The sequence below is a fragment of the Pelmatolapia mariae genome, linkage group LG23 (assembly GCF_036321145.2).
Source record: "Pelmatolapia mariae isolate MD_Pm_ZW linkage group LG23, Pm_UMD_F_2, whole genome shotgun sequence".
Taxonomy (NCBI): domain Eukaryota; kingdom Metazoa; phylum Chordata; class Actinopteri; order Cichliformes; family Cichlidae; genus Pelmatolapia; species Pelmatolapia mariae.
This window is the reverse complement of record NC_086246.1, coordinates 48,801,688-48,820,801: the sequence shown is the minus strand read 5'-3', so window position 1 is coordinate 48,820,801 and position 19,114 is coordinate 48,801,688. Positions and strand designations below refer to the sequence as shown.

Sequence of the window (19,114 nt, the reverse complement as noted above, 5' to 3'; positions counted from 1 at the left end):
ATGTTATCAAATTAAAATTAGATATTCATTTGCTACACAATTTAAAATATTAATAACTTTAAAATAAAACAAAGCCTCAGATTAAGTTTAAGCGTCACATAACTTTGTATTGTAAGTTACATTACTGAAAAGATCAATATAAAATGTATTTATTTATTTGCATTACTGTGTTTGGTTATTGTTTCTACCATGGACCGACCTCTGAGTAGAAACGCAATCAAATCCCTGAAACCCTGCAATTCCTTTTGGGTATCGTCTAAACATTTACTGTAGCGTGAGAACTCAGGCGTTTGTGTGTGTGGAGTTGGAACACAGAGACAGTCGAAACACCTAAATAAGCATCGGTACAACAAGTCGGAGCTCTTGTTTCTCTTCTGAACAGTGGCAGAGGCGGAGCCAGACATTTGAAACACCCGGGGCTTAGCCCTAAAGGGTAGTATGCATGTGGGGTTTTGTTTTTTTTTGTTTTTTTGTTGGTTTTTTTTTGGGGGGGGGGGGGGGGGGGGGGGGGTTTAGAAATGACTGAAAGATTAATCCGCTCTGTTTTGAGTTTTGTTCAAAAAAGAATGACTTCATATAGGGAAAAATATGTATCACATGTGCAGGACACCTTAAACGAGTTTTTTAATTAAGCAGCAAGGCAGAACAAAGTCGGGGCTGTATCAAGACACGAGGACTAAACCCCAATTCAACCAGACCCAGAACTGATCCGGAATTAAAACAGGACTACAACAGTTCAAAATCAGGACTACTTAGGACTTAACCAAGACAGAACCAGAATCAGAACTAGATGATAGTAGCACTAAAATCATCATAGACCTGCACTACACTTATTTTTTAATTCTACCAAAGTACACTATTTAGACTGAGAAAAGTTTATATAATTATTTAGCCTTGTTGTGCAAACAAGCTGCAAAACTTAATAAATGTAGAATTTGAAAAATAACAAACCTAAAAAGAAACACTAGGTACGAGATACATGAGTACCTCTGATACGGTGATACTTTTGGTAAACAAATATTTGACTAACATGTGTGTCTCACCTGCTCTTGTTCCATCTCTGTTCTGTCCTCATTCTCTCTCTCCCTCTCTGCTCCTCTCTCTCCCTCTCTGCTCCTCTCTCTCCCTCTCTGTTCCTCTCTCACCCCTCTGCTCCTCTCTCCCCCTCTCTGTTCCTCTCCCCCTCTCTGCTCCTCTCTCCCGCCTCTGCTCCTCTCTCCCGCCTCTGCTCCTCTCTCCCCCTCTCTGCTCCTCTCTCCCGCCTCTGCTCCTCTCTCCCGCCTCTGCTCCTCTCTCCCCCTCTCTGCTCCTCTCTCCCCCTCTCTGTTCCTCTCCCCCTCTCTGCTCCTCTCTCCCGCCTCTGCTCCTCTCTCCCCCTCTCTGCTCCTCTCTCCCCCTCTCTGCTCCTCTCTCCCGCCTCTGCTCCTCTCTCCCCCTCTCTGCTCCTCTCTCCCGCCTCTGCTCCTCTCTCCCCCTCTCTGCTCCTCTCTCCCCCTCTCTGTTCCTCTCTCTCCCTCTCTGCTCCTCTCTCCCGCCTCTGCTCCTCTCTCCCCCTCTCTGCTCCTCTCTCCCCCTCTCTGTTCCTCTCCCCCTCTCTGCTCCTCTCTCCCGCCTCTGCTCCTCTCTCCCCCTCTCTGCTCCTCTCTCCCCCTCTCTGCTCCTCTCTCCCGCCTCTGCTCCTCTCTCCCCCTCTCTGCTCCTCTCTCCCGCCTCTGCTCCTCTCTCCCCCTCTCTGCTCCTCTCTCCCCCTCTCTGTTCCTCTCTCTCCCTCTCTGCTCCTCTCTCCCTCTCTGCTCCTCTCTCCCCCTCTCTGCTCCTCTCTCCCCCTCTCTGTTCCTCTCTCTCCCTCTCTGCTCCTCTCTCCCCCTCTCTGCTCCTCTCTCCCCCTCTCTGTTCCTCTCTCTCCCTCTCTGCTCCTCTCTCTCCCTCTTTGTGCTGACAATCATCAAATATACAGTGGAAACCAGATATTTACAAACTCTTCAGATCAAAACACAAACACTTTTTTAATTGTAACATCAAATCAGACTAAATGTTTATTTTTTTAGATTGATAAATATAAAAAACATATTTGTTAACTTTAAGAGTAAAGAGAGAAACTATCTGTATTTCTTAATTGTAAATGGCACCAAATTGTATTCAAATTGAGCCACACTTATGGATCTCCAAAATTCTTTTCCTGGTGTTTTGGTTGACATCTCTTGATTTTCCCATTTCAAAGAAACAGGCTCTGTGTTTTGCCTTATATACATCCACAGGTGTGCCACCAATTTACTCACATGGACTCTACTAACCTATCAGAAGCTTCTTCAGCTCAGAATGGAATCGTCTGGAGTTTTCTTATTAATTAACAATAAACTTAGTGTATCTGTACTCCTAAATTTGATGAAAGTGATAAAAAATAGACAGCTCTGTCTCTCTTTATTCTGACATTTAACTAATTCAAAAGATATTTCCATATTTATTTATCCAAAACAAAACAAGTTTACTCTAAATTGATGTTGTACAGTAAAAAAAATGTTCTTGTGTTTTCCATAAAGTGTATGTAAATATCTGGTTTAAACTGTGAATATACTGCTGTGTATTGAAATTCCTCTTGTTTTGCATAGAAATATACTGAACAACATACAAAGCATAATATATAAAATAACATCTACCTGAGTTTTTTCTTTGAGAGAAGCTCCTTATGTCCATTCTTGTATATCAGTACATTACTGAAACCGATTTATTTAGCCGTGGAGGGTAACAACTGAAAATATGAAATAAACATGCATGTAAGCTAAGACTCTCTAAAAAAAAAAACAGCATTTGAACAGTGGCATTATGGGAAATTTGCATTTCCGATCCAAAGATATTGGCAAAGTTGATTTTTCAAAGGTGCAATTTTCACTTCACCATACCCATTGCACATTGAATAGCTCCTTGTGCCTGAACTTATCGATGTAATCTTCATTCTGTGCTGATAAGACTGACATATGTCGTCAAATATTGTCTTTCAAGGTTATTAGACAATCAAGAGAAATGTGCAGGGTGGACAGTGGGTCCAGTTGAGAGCAATTATCGAAATATATTTTTGTGATCTTTGAATTTAAACCAGATTAGCTGATTGTGAACTCACACATGTTACTATTTTACTTGGTATGAAAAAAAAAGAAGTGATGGAGCAGAGGAAGCAGAGGTCCATTGCTCTCACAGATAACACCTTTGCTCCTTTTTTCTTTTTCTTTTTTTTTTTTTAAAATAATGAGATTTGCGAGGTATATGGTGCCGGTCCTGAACCAACTCAATAACTTGATCACTTATGATAACAAAAGTGAAACAAACAAACAAAAGCAAATGTACCATGTACTAAATTCTGACTTATGTGACACCTACATGCATATGGTCACTGTGGTATTGTACTTTTCAGTTATTTATGTGTTTTCTGTATAAAACAGAACCCAAAGAGTAACCGCTCACGAGGAAGAAATTGAACATCATCATCCGTGAAAATATGTTGTTGTTTTTTTTCCAATGATTATTAAAATATTTTTTAGTTTCAAAGTAATTCAGTGAGTGCTGTTAGGGAACGCTACCTATCAGAAGGGAGCTGTCAACAGGCAATCAGTGCACTTTAAAGTCTAGAAAGAGTAAAAACAAATTTTCTTTAACGTAATTTCATATAAAATACTTTGTTGAAACATATACTGGGGGGTATATATCATAGTGTGTTAATTATATATAATTATAAAAAAAACAGCTATAGGGCAGACAAGTGACAGTTTAGTAGGGGAGGAGCGAGCAGATTATAACGTGGGCGATATGCTTGTAATGCTTGAGATCTGCAGACACTTAGCCCTGCACTTCTCCTTTACCGAAAATGAGTAAATAAAAGAATAATTGAAAAGCTTTGACCACACTGAGTCGCGTCTTCTCTGTCCAGTAAAAGAATAAAAAGAACGAGATTCAATACTTGTTTCCTCTGAAGTCTGCAGCCTCTCCTGTGAGACTCAGAAAGAAAGCAGCTTTACTTCTTGCTTTCTTTGGCCAGTTGTTCCACTTCCTTCATGAAGTGCAGGCAGAGCTCATCCTGCCACGGCAGAGCAACACACTGAACCGCCACAGGTAGACCCTCGCCACCGGTCACTGCCTGAACACAAAAATAATACAGCTGAAGTTAAGTTTCAGAGTAATGATCATATTTTAATAACATTCAAAATGACAAAACAAAATGGCATTTTATTAAAAAAAATATTCAATAATAATATCTATGAGCTGCGATTCTTTTTGATATCACCTTATGGTTTCTTAGTGCAACTAAAGAAACCACAATATATATCTGACACTAAAGAAATTTGGATACAAGCAGTTGAAAGACACGGGGAATGTGGGAATGACATGAAGTAAACATTCAGCTGGCTGAAGAACAAACTGAGCACGTCAGAGATGTTGCAGCCTTTATTTGACATTTTTTATATTTTTGAAAATTATTGAAACTGCAGTGCAGCAGACAGACGAACAGCTATACTGTAGGTGCTAGTAATTAGCCACTAGTTAACCGAGTAAGACTGTTATGGGTCATATTTCATTTTAAAGTATGTAACATGGCTTTTCCTGCCTTTCTGGAGGGCTTATATTTCACTGAAAACTATCTAAAATGCATATCCACATAATTATGGATTAAGATATGTAAAAAAACAAAAAAAACAAACAACACTGTGTTTTAAAGAAAATACATTAAGAAACAGATTATATTAGATTTATAGTTCAAATATGACAAAAATGCTGATTTTACAGCAGTAAAATGATTGTATCTCTACCGTTTAAACATTTAATAAGATTTCTGCCTGCACAGAGTGAATAGTCAAACAATTTGATTCATCATAAATACATTATTTCACATTTATTACTTTATTTTTGCATTCTCATTACTTTATTATTATAGCACAAGGAATTAATAATAATGGAAGGATTCTGGATCAACACCATGATGCAAACTTGTGGCCATAGTATATACAGTATTCTGGAAAGGGTATAAAATGCCACTGTATGTGTGTGTGTATGTGTGTGCGTGTTTTATGTGTATAGATTTTTTTAGATTATTACTCATAATTATAAACATTGTCCAGACATGCCCTGTGAGGACATGAGGAGGAAACGGTGACAAAATGAGCTGTGTGAGGCTGCTAAAGGCAGTGGATCCCTCACCAGCTGGATTAAAAAGAGCACAGGTAACATGAACACATGTACCAGTTGTTGCATTGCAGAGGTATTCAATTCAACAATAATAAACACACCTGCAATGTTTTGGTTCTATTACATTTTCTACCATTACTTTATTATGGATTAGGTGCAAGAGTTGTTCAGTATGGATATTTACATAATGGATTAATGCAATAGTAAATTGTGCCTTGTTCTCAGATGGACAGCAAGTGGAGAGTGATAGCTCAGAAGAGGAGATGGAAGGAGAAAGAGAGGCAAAGAGTGATTCACAGGCAGAGCCTAGTTTATTTCGCTCAGTTTTTTTTAATGTCTTATGATTTCAAGCACTGTCACCAATCTTTGCATTTTATTATTATCTCATAAAACTTGTTTAATCTGCTACCATCTCTCCTACAGACTTTTTAATGTCTACAGTGTCAGATCAACACGGCCCTGCCCTCCAGCACTATCAGCAGCAAGAGCACCAACAACCCCTCAACAGCAACACTGTACCATCAGGTCAAACATAGGCTACGTTTGCTTTGCATTGTCCCCACCTGATGACAGTGATATGATGAGATTCAATATTAGATTCTTGATGAATGTGCCCCTTTTTAACTTTGAGTCCCTGCCCCTTCACTGATGAATAGATTCGTTCACTGAATTCTAACTATCTAGTGTATAAACAGTATAGTGGCACTGAAGGAAATGGAAATCAGCCACGATAGCTGGTGAAACTGCTGACATCTTGTTGAATTCAGTTGTGTAAATCTGCAAAGAGGAGCAGGCCAGCGTATACAGCATTGGAGTTAATGCTGTATACGCTAAATTTATTGGAGCTCACATTAGAAATGATTATAAGACTGTTTTCTCTATGCTGAGCCACTACACAGATCTTATTGTTCCTCAACCCGCTGAAGTTCCCGTTGACCCTTGACTGTACTCTTTTTACTGTTTAGGTGTGGAGGCAAAGTCACCGTCTACAATGTAGGCACCAGAAAATAGTTATTTGTATTTTATTTATTTACTTTTTTAAATTGTCTTTCACTGTATGTGTCCTTGGTAGGATGGTCTGTAGCAGCTGGGTTCAAATAGGAGGCTTGAGGCAGAGATGAGGTGCAGACCAACCGCGTGTTTATTCACCAACAGTAAAATACCAAATCACAACACAAAATAAAACAATGTAGCCCAGTGGTGGGACATGGTTCCATCAGCAGTCTCTGATGTTAACTGGCAGCCCTTTATAAACTGCTGCCAACTGGCCCTGAAGCCATACCATTATCTGGGGTTACATAATAAACAAAACTACACACTGACATTCTCTTTGGCTCTCGGAGGAGGCGGACGCATCTTTCACCCTCTCCCTCCCTTATCTTCCCCACTGCTGCTTCTATGTCTTTGTCTAGTCTCGTCTAACTCTAACCCTCAAAGATGTTCTCAGTCTTGTTCTCTTTTATTTATTTTTTTTTTTGTCTGTCCCGTTTGGTTCTTTAGCCGTCAGAATTGTTGTCTGAAGACCAACAAGGATACCCAATGGATTTATTTTGCCAAATGGATCATCATGGCATTGCCGTATTGGTCCATTTGCTCGACCTTTGTTGTAATTATTTATTTTATTTTATTTTCAGTTGTTACAGATGGGACAGACATGACTGGGGGATAGGAAAGGGAGAAAGAAAGAGAGGAAGGAAAAGAAAAACAGAAGGGAAAAGGGACAGTGAGAAAGGGCACTTACAAAGACAAAGAGAAAAAATCTCCTGGATCACCTGTTGAGAGAGAAAGAAGAGAAAACAAGTAAAAAAAAACAACAAAGCAACATACTAAACACAACACCATCACGTTAATCTAGCTAAGTGTGAACAGCAGTAAATACTAAATATTGAATGTTGTTGTGCAGCACGCAGGACCGACAGCGCACAATGTGCTTTGAAGTAGCAGCTAAGAAAGGTGTAGTTTATGTCTACGAACAGTGAACACCCATGTGCACACCTGTGTGGATCAGCGCGCTTGTATTCAAAAGGTTTCCCCATGTAACGGTCTGCTAGAGGGTGTGGAGGGCCATAGCCCCGTCCCCCAGGGCATGAAGCAGGCATGGAGGAGATCCAGGCTCCAGACATCCAGAGGCCCCAGAGTGCGAGAGCCCAAGGAGGACCACCAGAGGGGCATCCGTGCCACCCTCCTGGGAAGGGCTGAGAAGATCCCCAGACGAGCGGTCACCCAGTAGCCACAGAGCAGAAGCAAGAGGGGGCTGCACTGGCGTGCCCGCCGGCTCTGCCGGCAGCCAGCTGTGCCAGAGTGAACCGAGTCGCAGGCCCCGAGGCCGGAGGCCCGAGGGCCCCCTTTGCCCCGGAAGAGGCCTGACCGAGCGACAGGCACCAGGCCCCGCCAAGTAGCCACCGGGAGTGAGCTGGTGCATACCTGAGCGCCCAGCCCCGGACACCAAGAACCACCAATGCACCAACCCCTGAGGGCATCAGTCACCAGCAGGGAGTGTGGTGAGGGGAGATAGGCCTCCGCACTTTGGAGGGCCTGGGAGTTCCCAGGGAGGTGGAGTGTAAGACCCGACCTGACATATAGACACAGACAAACAGGCACACACAGACACAAACATGCATTCCCACCCTCATGCACACATATTGCAGTCTTACACGCCTCTCTGCAGCTTCTCTCCTCCTGCTACCCCCCCAAAAACCCATCTCCATTGAGACTGTGTCAGCTCCCAAAAAGACAAAAAACAAACCAAAAACCAGCAATAAAAAACTTAAACATAAAAAATCACAAAGAAAGAACAATACAGAATCCACATCTGAACCAAAGAGTAAAACAGTGAAATGTGGATTATTAAATATTAGGTCTCTCTCCTCCAAGTCTCTGTTAGTACATGACTTAATAATTGATCAACAAATCGATTTACTCTGCCTTACAGAAACCTGGTTGCAGCAGGATGATTATGTTAGTTTAAATGAATCAACACCCCCGAGTCATTCTAACTACCAGAAACCTCGAAGCACAGGCCGAGGGGGCGGTGTGGCAGCAATTTTTCACACCAGTCTATTAATTAACGAAAGACCAAGACAGACTTTTAATTCATTTGAAAGCCTGATGCTTAGCCTTGTCCAACCCAGCTGTAAAACTCAGAAACCAGTCTTACTTGTTATCATCTATCGTCCACCTGGGTCTTACACAGAGTTTCTCTCTGATTTCTCAGACTTTTTATCTGATTTAGTGCTCAGCTCAGATAAAATAATTATTGTGGGTGATTTTAACATCCATGTAGATGCTAAAAATGACAGCCTCAACATTGCATTTAATCTGTTATTAGACTCAATTGGCTTCTCTCAAAATGTAAAAGAACCCACCCACCACTTTAATCACACTCTAGATCTTGTTTTAACATATGGCATAGAAACTGAACATTTAACAGTGTTTCCTGAAAACCCTCTGCTGTCTGATCATTTCCTGATAACATTTACATTTACAATGATTGATTACACAGCAATGGAGAGTAGACTTTATCAAAGTAGATGTCTTTCTGAAAGTGCTGTAACTAAGTTTAAGAATATAATCCACCCACTGTTATCATCTTCAATGCCCTGTACCAACATAGAGCAGAGCAGCTATCTGAACGCTACTCCAACAGAGGTCGATTATCTTGTTAATAATTTTACCTCCTCACTTCGTACGACTCTGGATACTGTAGCTCCTGTGAAAACTAAGGCCTCAAATCAGAAGTACCTGACTCCGTGGTATAATTCTCAAACACGTAGCCTAAAGCAGATAACTCGTAAACTGGAGAGGAAATGGCGTGTCACAAATTTAGAGGATCATCATTTAGCCTGGAGAAATAGTTTGCTGATTTATAAGAAAGCCCTCCGCAAAGCCAGAACATCTTACTATTCGTCACTGATTGAAGAAAATAAGAACAACCCCAGGTTTCTCTTCAGCACTGTAGCCAGGCTGACAAAAAGTTAGAGCTCTACTGAGCCAACCATCCCTTTAACGTTAACTAGTAATGACTTCATGAACTTCTTCAGAAATAAAATTTTTATCATTAGAGAAAAAATTACCAATAATCATCCCACAGATGTAATATTATCTACAGCTACTTTTAGTACCATTGATGTTAAGTTAGACTCTTTTTCTCCAATTGATCTTTCTGAGTTAACTTCAATAATTAATTCCTCCAAACCATCAACGTGTCTTTTAGACCCCATTCCTACAACACTGCTTAAAGAAGTCCTGCCATTAATTAATTCTTCAATCTTAAATATAATCAACCTATCTCTAATAATTGGCTATGTACCACAGGCCTTCAAGGTGGCTGTAGTTAAACCCTTACTTAAAAAGCATCTCTAGACCCAGCTGTCTTAGCTAATTATAGGCCAATCTCCAACCTTCCTTTCATATCAAAAATCCTTGAAAGAGTAGTTGTCAAACAGCTAACAGATCATCTGCAGAGGAATGGCTTATTTGAAGAGTTTCAGTCAGGTTTCAGAGCTCATCACAGCACAGAAACAGCTTTAGTGAAGGTTACAAATGATCTTCTTATGGCCTCTGACAGTGGACTCATCTCTGTGCTTGTCCTGCTAGACCTTAGTGCAGCGTTCGATACTGTTGATCATAATATCCTATTAGAGCGATTGGAACATGCTGTAGGTATTACAGGTACTGCGCTGCAGTGGTTTGTATCATATCTATCTAATAGACTCCAATTTGTTCAAGTAAATGAAGAGTCCTCTTCACACACTAAGGTCTATTATGGAGTTCCACAGGGTTCAGTGCTAGGACCAATTCTATTTACATTATACATGCTTCCCCTAGGTAGCATCATTAGAAGACATAGCATACATTTTCACTGCTATGCAGATGACACGCAGCTCTATCTATCCATGAAGCCAGGTAACACACACCAATTAGTTAAACTGCAGGAATGTCTTAAAGACATAAAGACCTGGATGGCCGCTAACTTTCTGCTTCTTAATTCAGATAAAACTGAGGTTATTGTACTCGGCCCTGAAAATCTTAGAAATATGGTATCTAACCAGATTCTTACTCTGGATGGCATTACCTTGGCCTCCAGTAATGCTGTGAGGAACCTTGGAGTCATTTTTGACCAGGACATGTCCTTCAAGGCACATATTAAACAAATATGTAAGACTGCTTTCTTCCATTTGCGCAACATCTCTAAAATTAGAAATATCCTGTCTCAGAGTGATGCTGAAAAACTAGTTCATGCCTTCATTACTTCCAGGCTGGACTACTGTAATTCTTTATTATCAGGATGTCCTAAAAACTCTCTGAAAAGCCTTCAGTTAATCCAAAATGCTGCAGCAAGAGTCCTGACAGGGACTAGGAAGAGAGAGCATATTTCTCCTGTTTTGGCTTCCCTTCATTGGCTTCCTGTTAAATCCAGAATTGAATTCAAAATCCTGCTCCTCACTTACAAGGTCTTAAATAATTAGGCCCCATCTTATCTTAATGACCTTGTAGTACCATATCACCCTATTAGAGCACTTCGCTCTCGCTCTGCAGGCCTACTTGTTGTCCCTAGGGTATTTAAAAGTAGAATGGGAGGGAGAGCCTTCAGTTTTCAGGCCCCTCTTCTGTGGAACCAGCTTCCAGTTTGGATTCGGGAGACAGACACTATCTCTACTTTCAAGATTAGGCTTAAAACTTTCCTTTTTGCTAAAGCATATAGTTAGGGCTGGACCAGGTGACCCTGAATCCTCCCTTAGTTATGCTGCAATAGACGTAGGCTGCCGGGGATTCCCATGATGCATCGAGTTTTTCCTTTCCAGTCACCTTCTCACTCACTATGTGTTAATAGACCTCTCTGCATCGAATCATATCTGTTATTAATCTCTGTCTCTCTTCCACAGCATGTCTTTATCCTGTTTTCCTTCTTTCACCCCAACCGGTCGCAGCAGATGGCCCCGCCCCTCCCTGAGCCTGGTTCTGCCGGAGGTTTCTTCCTGTTAAAAGGGAGTTTTTCCTTCCCACTGTCGCCAAAGTGCTTGCTCATAGGGGGTCATATGATATGATTGTTGGGTTTTTCTCTGTATTTAATATTGTGCTATCTACTGTACAATATAAAGCGCCTTGAGGCGACTTTTGTTGTGATTTGGCGCTATATAAATAAAATTGAATTGAATTGAATATACAAACACTCAGCACTCACCCAACGTAAGGATAGACATAAATAGACATGTACACACAATCACACTCCCCAAACATACTCTATACCCCGGGTCCAGGTACCCTCGCCCCCAGAGGGGGAAACGGCACCCAGACCCAAGAGATGTTACCCTTTCCCCCGGGGTGGAGGCAAGCAGACCGCCCCAGGCTCCGCAGCAGCAGGGAGGCTCAGTCTTGTTCTCTAAAACCTAAAGAACTATGGATTTAATCAACTGGTTCCGTAACGGAATTGACACCCTGCTGGGCTTGGGAGAGCCCAATTGTCCTGCAGAGACGTTTGGTGCTGGATACTCAATGGTCTGTTGCGTCATGTGTCTGGCGACACTCTCAATGGAGGATATTGAACGACATCTACCAATTTGGAACCACAATAACAGAGTTCTGGCTGATTGGAGCTGGCTCGGACCTGGCTTATCAAAGAACAAGAAGTGGCTACAGCTGTTCAAAATCCCATAAGGCTGGCCGACATGATAGACGATTGGCAGGGCTGTGAGTACTCAGACTGTGTTTTGAACGTAATATGGATAAGATCTTGGAGAAGCTCATGGCTCTGCAATATGGATAACATCTTGGAGAGGAACAACGGGAATTGACAGAATTGGTGACCAGTGACGGACATTAGACCAACTGTAAAAACTGGATACAGTTGTTCTAACTAAACCCAAACATTCACCATCTTCACTCATGCGGCTATCCCACTGGCGCCAGCTGAAGGCCTGCCAAGGTCGAAGCTGACTGGAACAACAAACATTCTCCGTGATTACAGGATGGTTGTCAGAACTCTTTATACCTCCTTCAAGGCCACCTTGGTCCACTGGAGACTGTTGACCTTCGCTTAACCGGGCATGGTGACATTTTCTCTCAGCTGAACACGGGATACACACACACACACAAAACATGTACACCGATACTGATACGCCCTCACTATCACCCTCCCTCCCCCAAATCCAACGCCTCCTCCCATGCTTTCCTCCCATCCGATGCGGACGACAGATCAGCTGGAGGTGCAATCAAAGATTGCAGCGGTCCCAGATCAGCTGTACACACTGGAATTTTCTCCCATGTTGCTTGTCTGTGTTTTATTGTGTTATGGTGTGTTGATATCTGTGCATTCCTGGATTATCCTTATGTGTTACACATTTCAATGTTTTTTTTCCCTTGCTACCTAACCTGACCTGTTTCCCCAATGTGATGTTTGTGTATGTACGGTCGGCAAGCTCTGTCATCCCAGTGTGGGCAACTGCAACTGACAAATAAAGGCTATCTCATTATCATCATCATCATCACATCTTATCTAATAACCTTTATGAACATCAAATGAATACAGTAGACATAATTACCATAATTACAATTATGACATAAAAATATTTCCTGCTTGGCCTATCGACTACAATCTATAATAAACTAATTTATTAACTAATTTATTAAGGCCACTCCAGATGCCTGTGGACTCCTTTGGCTGGCACACCATCAAGAGAAAACACAGGTAAGACAATCCTGTCATCACGATACTAACTTAGTCTCTCCTACCCATTAGGTTATACATCAGGTAAGTGTTAAAGTAACGTTTTCCACCAGCTTAACCAAACTTTTCATACTAATTGAAATTTCTTTTCCTAGACAGACATTAAACTGCATCAGCAAAACCCTTCTTTGTGCCCTTCTTTTAATATAAGTATTAAAATCACTTGTCTATGTTTACATGGTTAAGGAATGAAGAAGACCTTCATCACAGTCCAACATAACAGATTCAAGCTAAGTACATTCATTAGAATTGGAATTTAAATTTGAATAATTTTGTATTATGTGCTAATGTTTTATTATTATATTAATATGGCACAAGGTTCAGTTAAATTAGTACAAGAATTGTTAGTAGTATTGTCTTTAAGGAGCACTTCTTACATTGTTTGAGAAAATTTCAGAGACTGTACTTTTTCACTTGTACTTGAGTAAAAAATTGCTTCAGTACTTCAACTTTACTGGAGCATTTTTGTTTCTAACCCAGGTGTCTGTACTTCTACTTAAGTCAGTAAAGTCTTTACTGCTCATAACTAAATACAAAGACAAAGATTTCATGTGTCCTCATTAGCTTAGGGATTTTTGTTGGCGTGTGGGACTGTAGCACCAGGTTCATATTGTTAAATGGTGATTGTGAGACAATGTGTTTCAGGTCATTTCACGGAAAAATGCAGAAGTAATGTAATGAGTTGTGTAATGAATTGGTTTCACCTGGGAGTAATTAAGTAATGTACTGCATTACTTTTAAGAAGTGTTCTGTGTGATATGTTTAATTAATCATTCTTTGAGTAATGCCCCCGAAATGTACAAGCATTTGACCAAACAGCATGCAGTTAATTTGCATGAGTGTAATGTCTTTCGTATACTGCTTTGAGACGTTGGTGACTCTCAAAGCGGAGCCAATGAGATAAGAGAATTGATAATGGATTTGGAATAGCTACATTTTTATCTGTTCCCATCCATACTTGGTAATCTGTATGTTTTTAATCACATCTTCGTTTAGTTTTCCAAATAAACTGACCAGTGGACAAAAGTTTCACTTCCAGACATACACAGTTGCAAAAGGCTCAGAGTTTCCACCTCTTAACCACAGTCTTCTTACTGCACTCTCTTTGCAAAAATCTACTTTATGCCTTTTTAATGCTAAAACCCTGTCCTGAGACAAAGTGTTAGTAAATCTGGCTCTATGTTCTCACTCAGTCTTATCTCACTGGTACATGTTGCCTACCTCTTTGAAGAGTTTGTCCCACATGTCCTGATAACAGCCCTTATAGTGTTTGAGTTCTTCCTCATCTTTTGCGGTCACTGTGGAAACAGTGACTACACCCGCAGGAAAGGTAAGGAGATTGTAGAGTATCGTGTAGCTGGCAGCAGCTGAAAGTGTAGAAAACAAAAATAAATTATTGATAAAGAAACATAAACACCATTCTTAGCCTTTAAAAATGTTGTTGAATGTTAATGTTTAAAGTGTGAACACTTTAAACATCTTTAAAGTCCTTAGATTACAGTGTTTTAAAAACAAAGTGATAGATACAAAAACTAAGTTGTCTGTCATACACAGTTTGGCATACTTGAGGTTTTGCCACAGTATAAGAAGTTGTAGGCTGGTCCAATCACAGGACACAGCAGCACATCAATTTTGCAGCTCCTCCAATGTGCTATTGTCTCATGAATGTAGTCCTAAAGAAAACACAGGAAATCTCAATTTCTCCTTCAGACTTTCATACGTGACCATGCATCATCAGCTGACAGTACCTCAACAGCAGCATGTTGCTTCCACAGCTCTGGAACAGATCTAAAAATGAAGCAGAACGTTTGGATATAATTCCTAGCACATGGAAATGTAACAAAGAAACTGAGATTCAAGCACAAATGAACAATTTCAAGAATACTTTCTCACCCAACTCCACAAAGAGCACCAAAGGTGGCAGAAACACGAGGAAACTGCCCAAAAGAAGAAGACAAACTGAGGTGTAAAATTAATTTTCAAACCAATCTCTAAATTTATATGTTCCTGTCACAGAATTAGAGGACTCACCACGGGTTTGAGCAAGAATGAAATGGTTTTCTTCAACCACTTGGGAAAGCCGTAAGGAAAAACCTGAGGCTCCAGACAAGGGTCCACAGGTCCCCCTTTCCTAAAATGAAAGAGATCATTGGCACACAAGAAAACAGTCTGTTCAGAGACACTGAACTGAGAATTACTGTAATGGTTTCAAAAAGAACCACAACCCCATGTTGTTCATAAAGACAATGGCAGCATGATGATGTTTAGTGGTTAGCACTAAAAAGAAACAAAATCTCTAAATGTTAGATGATTTAAGTTTAGAAAACAAATGGTACTAACTGACTTATTTAATGGAACAACTCACAGTTTTTGTAGCAGGGTGGTAGCTCCATCTGCAAATAAGCCCTTTATCAAAAGCTCAGGGATAATTTGATCCATCTTCAATGGACAGTAAGGGACGAGCTAAAGACACAAATAACAACATTGAGGACCTATGACTCATATCACATACGTGGCTTGACAGTGATCATAGTGTGTGTGGTGACGTCTTACAGTGTGCCCTGCTTGCTCTAGCAGAGCTTTGACCTCTCTGACGCCTCGGGCCATGCTTGGAGATGGATGCGTGTAGCCATCGCTCTCCACATAACCAATCCTTAGAGGTCTGGAGCTTCTTTATATCTAAGGGTCAATCATTTTTACTTCCTGAGTCAATTAAACATAATCAGTTTGCAAAGCTTAAGATTACAGCCTGTAAAGTTAATTCTGTATCTCAGGACATTAATAACAGTTGAGGTAAGAGTAATATAAAGTGAAGCATTAGGACAACTATGTATCGGCTTAATTTGTAGTTTTTAACCAAAAGAATAATCATTAACAGATGATACGAGTCCCACAGTACAGGACACACCTCCATGTTAAAAGGTAATGGTGGAACAGTGGGGTCCAAAGAAAACATGTGGTCACAAAGAAGTGCCTGCATGCACAGAGCCAGGCTGTCCACATCTCTTGCCATGGGTCCAGCAGATGACGCCACTAGTTTCATACAAAATATAAAGCAGTGACTCAAATATTTGAGACAGTTTGTGTTGGTGAAATATTGCTATACAGTGGTTATGTAACTACATTTACTTTATATGTAAAGTAGATACGTTTCTTACCTGACTTTTGCCCTCGATAAATTGGACGAAGCCCCTGTAAACTAATCATTACCCAAAAGTGTTAACAAACATAAAAGTTTAACTCAGCAATGTGTTATAAATTTCCAAAAACTGACTGAATGAGACCCACCTGAGCCGACCTGCAGTTGGTTTGAAACCACAGATTCCACAGAAGGACGCAGGAATAAGGATACTGCCACCTATATCAGTGCCTATACCAAGCAGGGAGCCCCCTTGTGTTGGAAAAAACAGAAGATGATAATGTTACATCAAATACCTGAGCTATGATGCTCGAGAATACTCTACCATACTTACAAATACTGATGGGAAATACTTTAACTGTAACTGAGATTTGCATTGGATAACCTTTGTAATACCTTAAATGCAAGATTTTCTTTGATGCTGACTGGAACTCCGTACAAGAGACCATCCTTGTTGGAGCCAACAGTTGTCAGCTGGTCCAAACTCTCCAGCAAAATTTCAGTGCAGCAGTTCAGCTTTTTGTTTACAGCCAGAGTCTGTTGGAAAGGAAACATCATCATCATTACATCACCTTTGTAAAATATTAAACTCTTGTTGGAAACACAAACACTACTTGACACATCAGTCTGTGTTGCTTATATGAATATTATTATCCAATGTGTCTAAACTTTAACTGTAATAAGACACAATTCTGTGTAAAAAGAACTGAAAAGCAGTGAGTTATAAGTCGGAGTAATGCCAAAAATAAACAACGTTAAGATAAGCCTGAGTAATTTAAATGATTACTTGTAAAAATTGGCTTTTGGTGTATTTTATCTATTATAAAAGATCTGTGTCATGCTGGATATTGAACCTTTTCCATGTAAGAGTAAAACACATCCTCGGGGTTCAGTAAACCTTTGTTCAGCTGCTGTGTCAGCTCAGACAGGGAGAGCGTCAGGATCAAAGCAGAGTCAGTTGTCGGATGCTAGGAGACACAGACCCACACAGAATCATTATGTTATTATTATTTCTTTTAAAGGCTGCAACAAAGAGACGGAACCACATCCATGTACACATTCAGGATTCTTCCTTTGACAATTTTCCACGTATTTACACACTTTCTCAAACACAGCAATGAGTTCACTGCACTTAAATGGTCTGCACAGTCATAACTTTCATTTTCATGCTCAAGCATGTAGACATTGCAAAGTACCAGTAAATTGATATTCATGAACTAAAAGCACATAATTAGCTGAGATTTCTCTGTAAAGAGAAAGTTAAACAGCTCAAAGCTCACCGACTGTTTATACCGGAGCACCGCCTGCTCTGCCCGCTGCAAGCTCTCATCTCTCCTGTTTCTGGCTCTCTTGATCTTTTCCTCCGCCTGTCGGAGGCTGTTGATCTTTTTCACCCGCACAACCAGGTATCCCACAATGCAGGCAACACCAGTGAGCAGAGCCGCTGTCCAGTTGTCCATCTTCACTCTCTTAATAAACAGTTCAGTGTTCTGCGTGGTTTTCGTCTTTGTCCTGGGGCTACAAAATGCAAAAATCCAAGTGGACCTAACAGTCAGGTGTTTAAACACGACGACAGGCTTGTCTTTAGGTGTGGGCGTGTTGTGCATGTACCGTAGCTTCCCTAATCTACATGCACAGCAACATGGCCATTCATTTCAATAATAACAAACATTTTAAAATGTAAAATCTAATTAGTTCTCAGAATGTAAAGAAATTACGCAAAATCGTTGCCTTAAAGAAAAGTACAGCTTACTTAAGATTGCTGAGTTAGAGCCACTTTTTCATTGTGGGTACACAGCAGTAAGAATAGCTTGATTTTTCTGAGTGAGAAATACTAAATGGTTATCCACTGACATAAACATTTATTGTTCAGCTAAATTAAAATACAATTTGTGGTAACTTACGTTTTAACATTTTGCTTACAAACAAATTGAATGCAACTAAATCCCATTAAATTTTTATCACTGTTGACTTAAAAGATTTCTAGTCCAACAACACAATAAACAATATAAAAAGTGTATGTAAATATGAATACAAAATAATAATGAAAAACACTTCTTGTAAAGCGTTAAATCAGCGCAACGATTATTTTTAAACGCAAAAAATTGATCAGCCAACATACTGGAAACTGTTCTCCTGAACAACAAACCACCACTACTGTAGCTGGTGTTATTTAATGTTTTTAATGTTTTCAAATCAACATTTCATATTTTTTTATTTTATATATGTATCTGTTACACAATTTAAACTTTAATAACTTCACAATGAATCAAAGCCTCGGATGTAATCATTTTGAAACTACGTTTAAGCTTCCCATAACTTTGTATTGCAATTTACATTAATGATATCGGCTGTTGAAGCTAAAGGTTTCCCTAAGGAATTTTTCTGCTGTTTTCAGACCAGCGCACGCAGTGGTGGTCCTAGCCTGTTTGGCGCCCTGGGCGAACACCCCCCCCCCCCCCCCCTCCCCACCACCACCACCACACACTCACACACACACATTAAGGATTGTCCATTGACATTGTCGGAACCATACTGAATATCACCAGAGAAACATAGACACACACACACACACGAAGAGAGAGAGTATGCATAATATGCAAACGGCTACCAAACAGCCATCATAATTCATCATACAATGAGAACAGGACAAATCAACAATTGACAATGACTAATGAATATTAAAATCTGTAACATAATGTATTGTTTGGAGTTTAGTCTGTTACTGTTACTATTTTTACCATTTCTTCTTGGACCAAATGTAACCAACATAATTTCCTTAGGGATTAATAAAGTATTTTGATTCTGATTGTTTCAGGATACATGAGCTGCCATTATCCAATCACACATCTGCTTACCTGTATCTTTTGCTTGTTTCGCCTCCTCTTCTTTTCTATTTTTTCTAAACTGAGCACCTGATGGCTTTGAACTTTTCTTGTCCATCTTGGTTTTAATTTTGTACTCCAGTATGAACACCCATCCCCCAACTCGAAGATCACCACAACATAACCTAATAGACCAACACCTTAGTTCACAGATTCGCTTTGTCTAGGGTTTATTTCTGGGATTTCCCA

At 40.2% G+C, this 19,114-nt stretch overlaps 1 pseudogene; it reads right to left on the bottom strand.

Annotated features, from left to right (window-relative positions):
- Positions 1 to 3,949: 3,949 nt before the first annotated feature.
- Positions 3,950 to 17,647, bottom strand: LOC134621296 (fatty-acid amide hydrolase 1-like; annotated as a pseudogene).
- Positions 17,648 to 19,114: the final 1,467 nt, after the last annotated feature.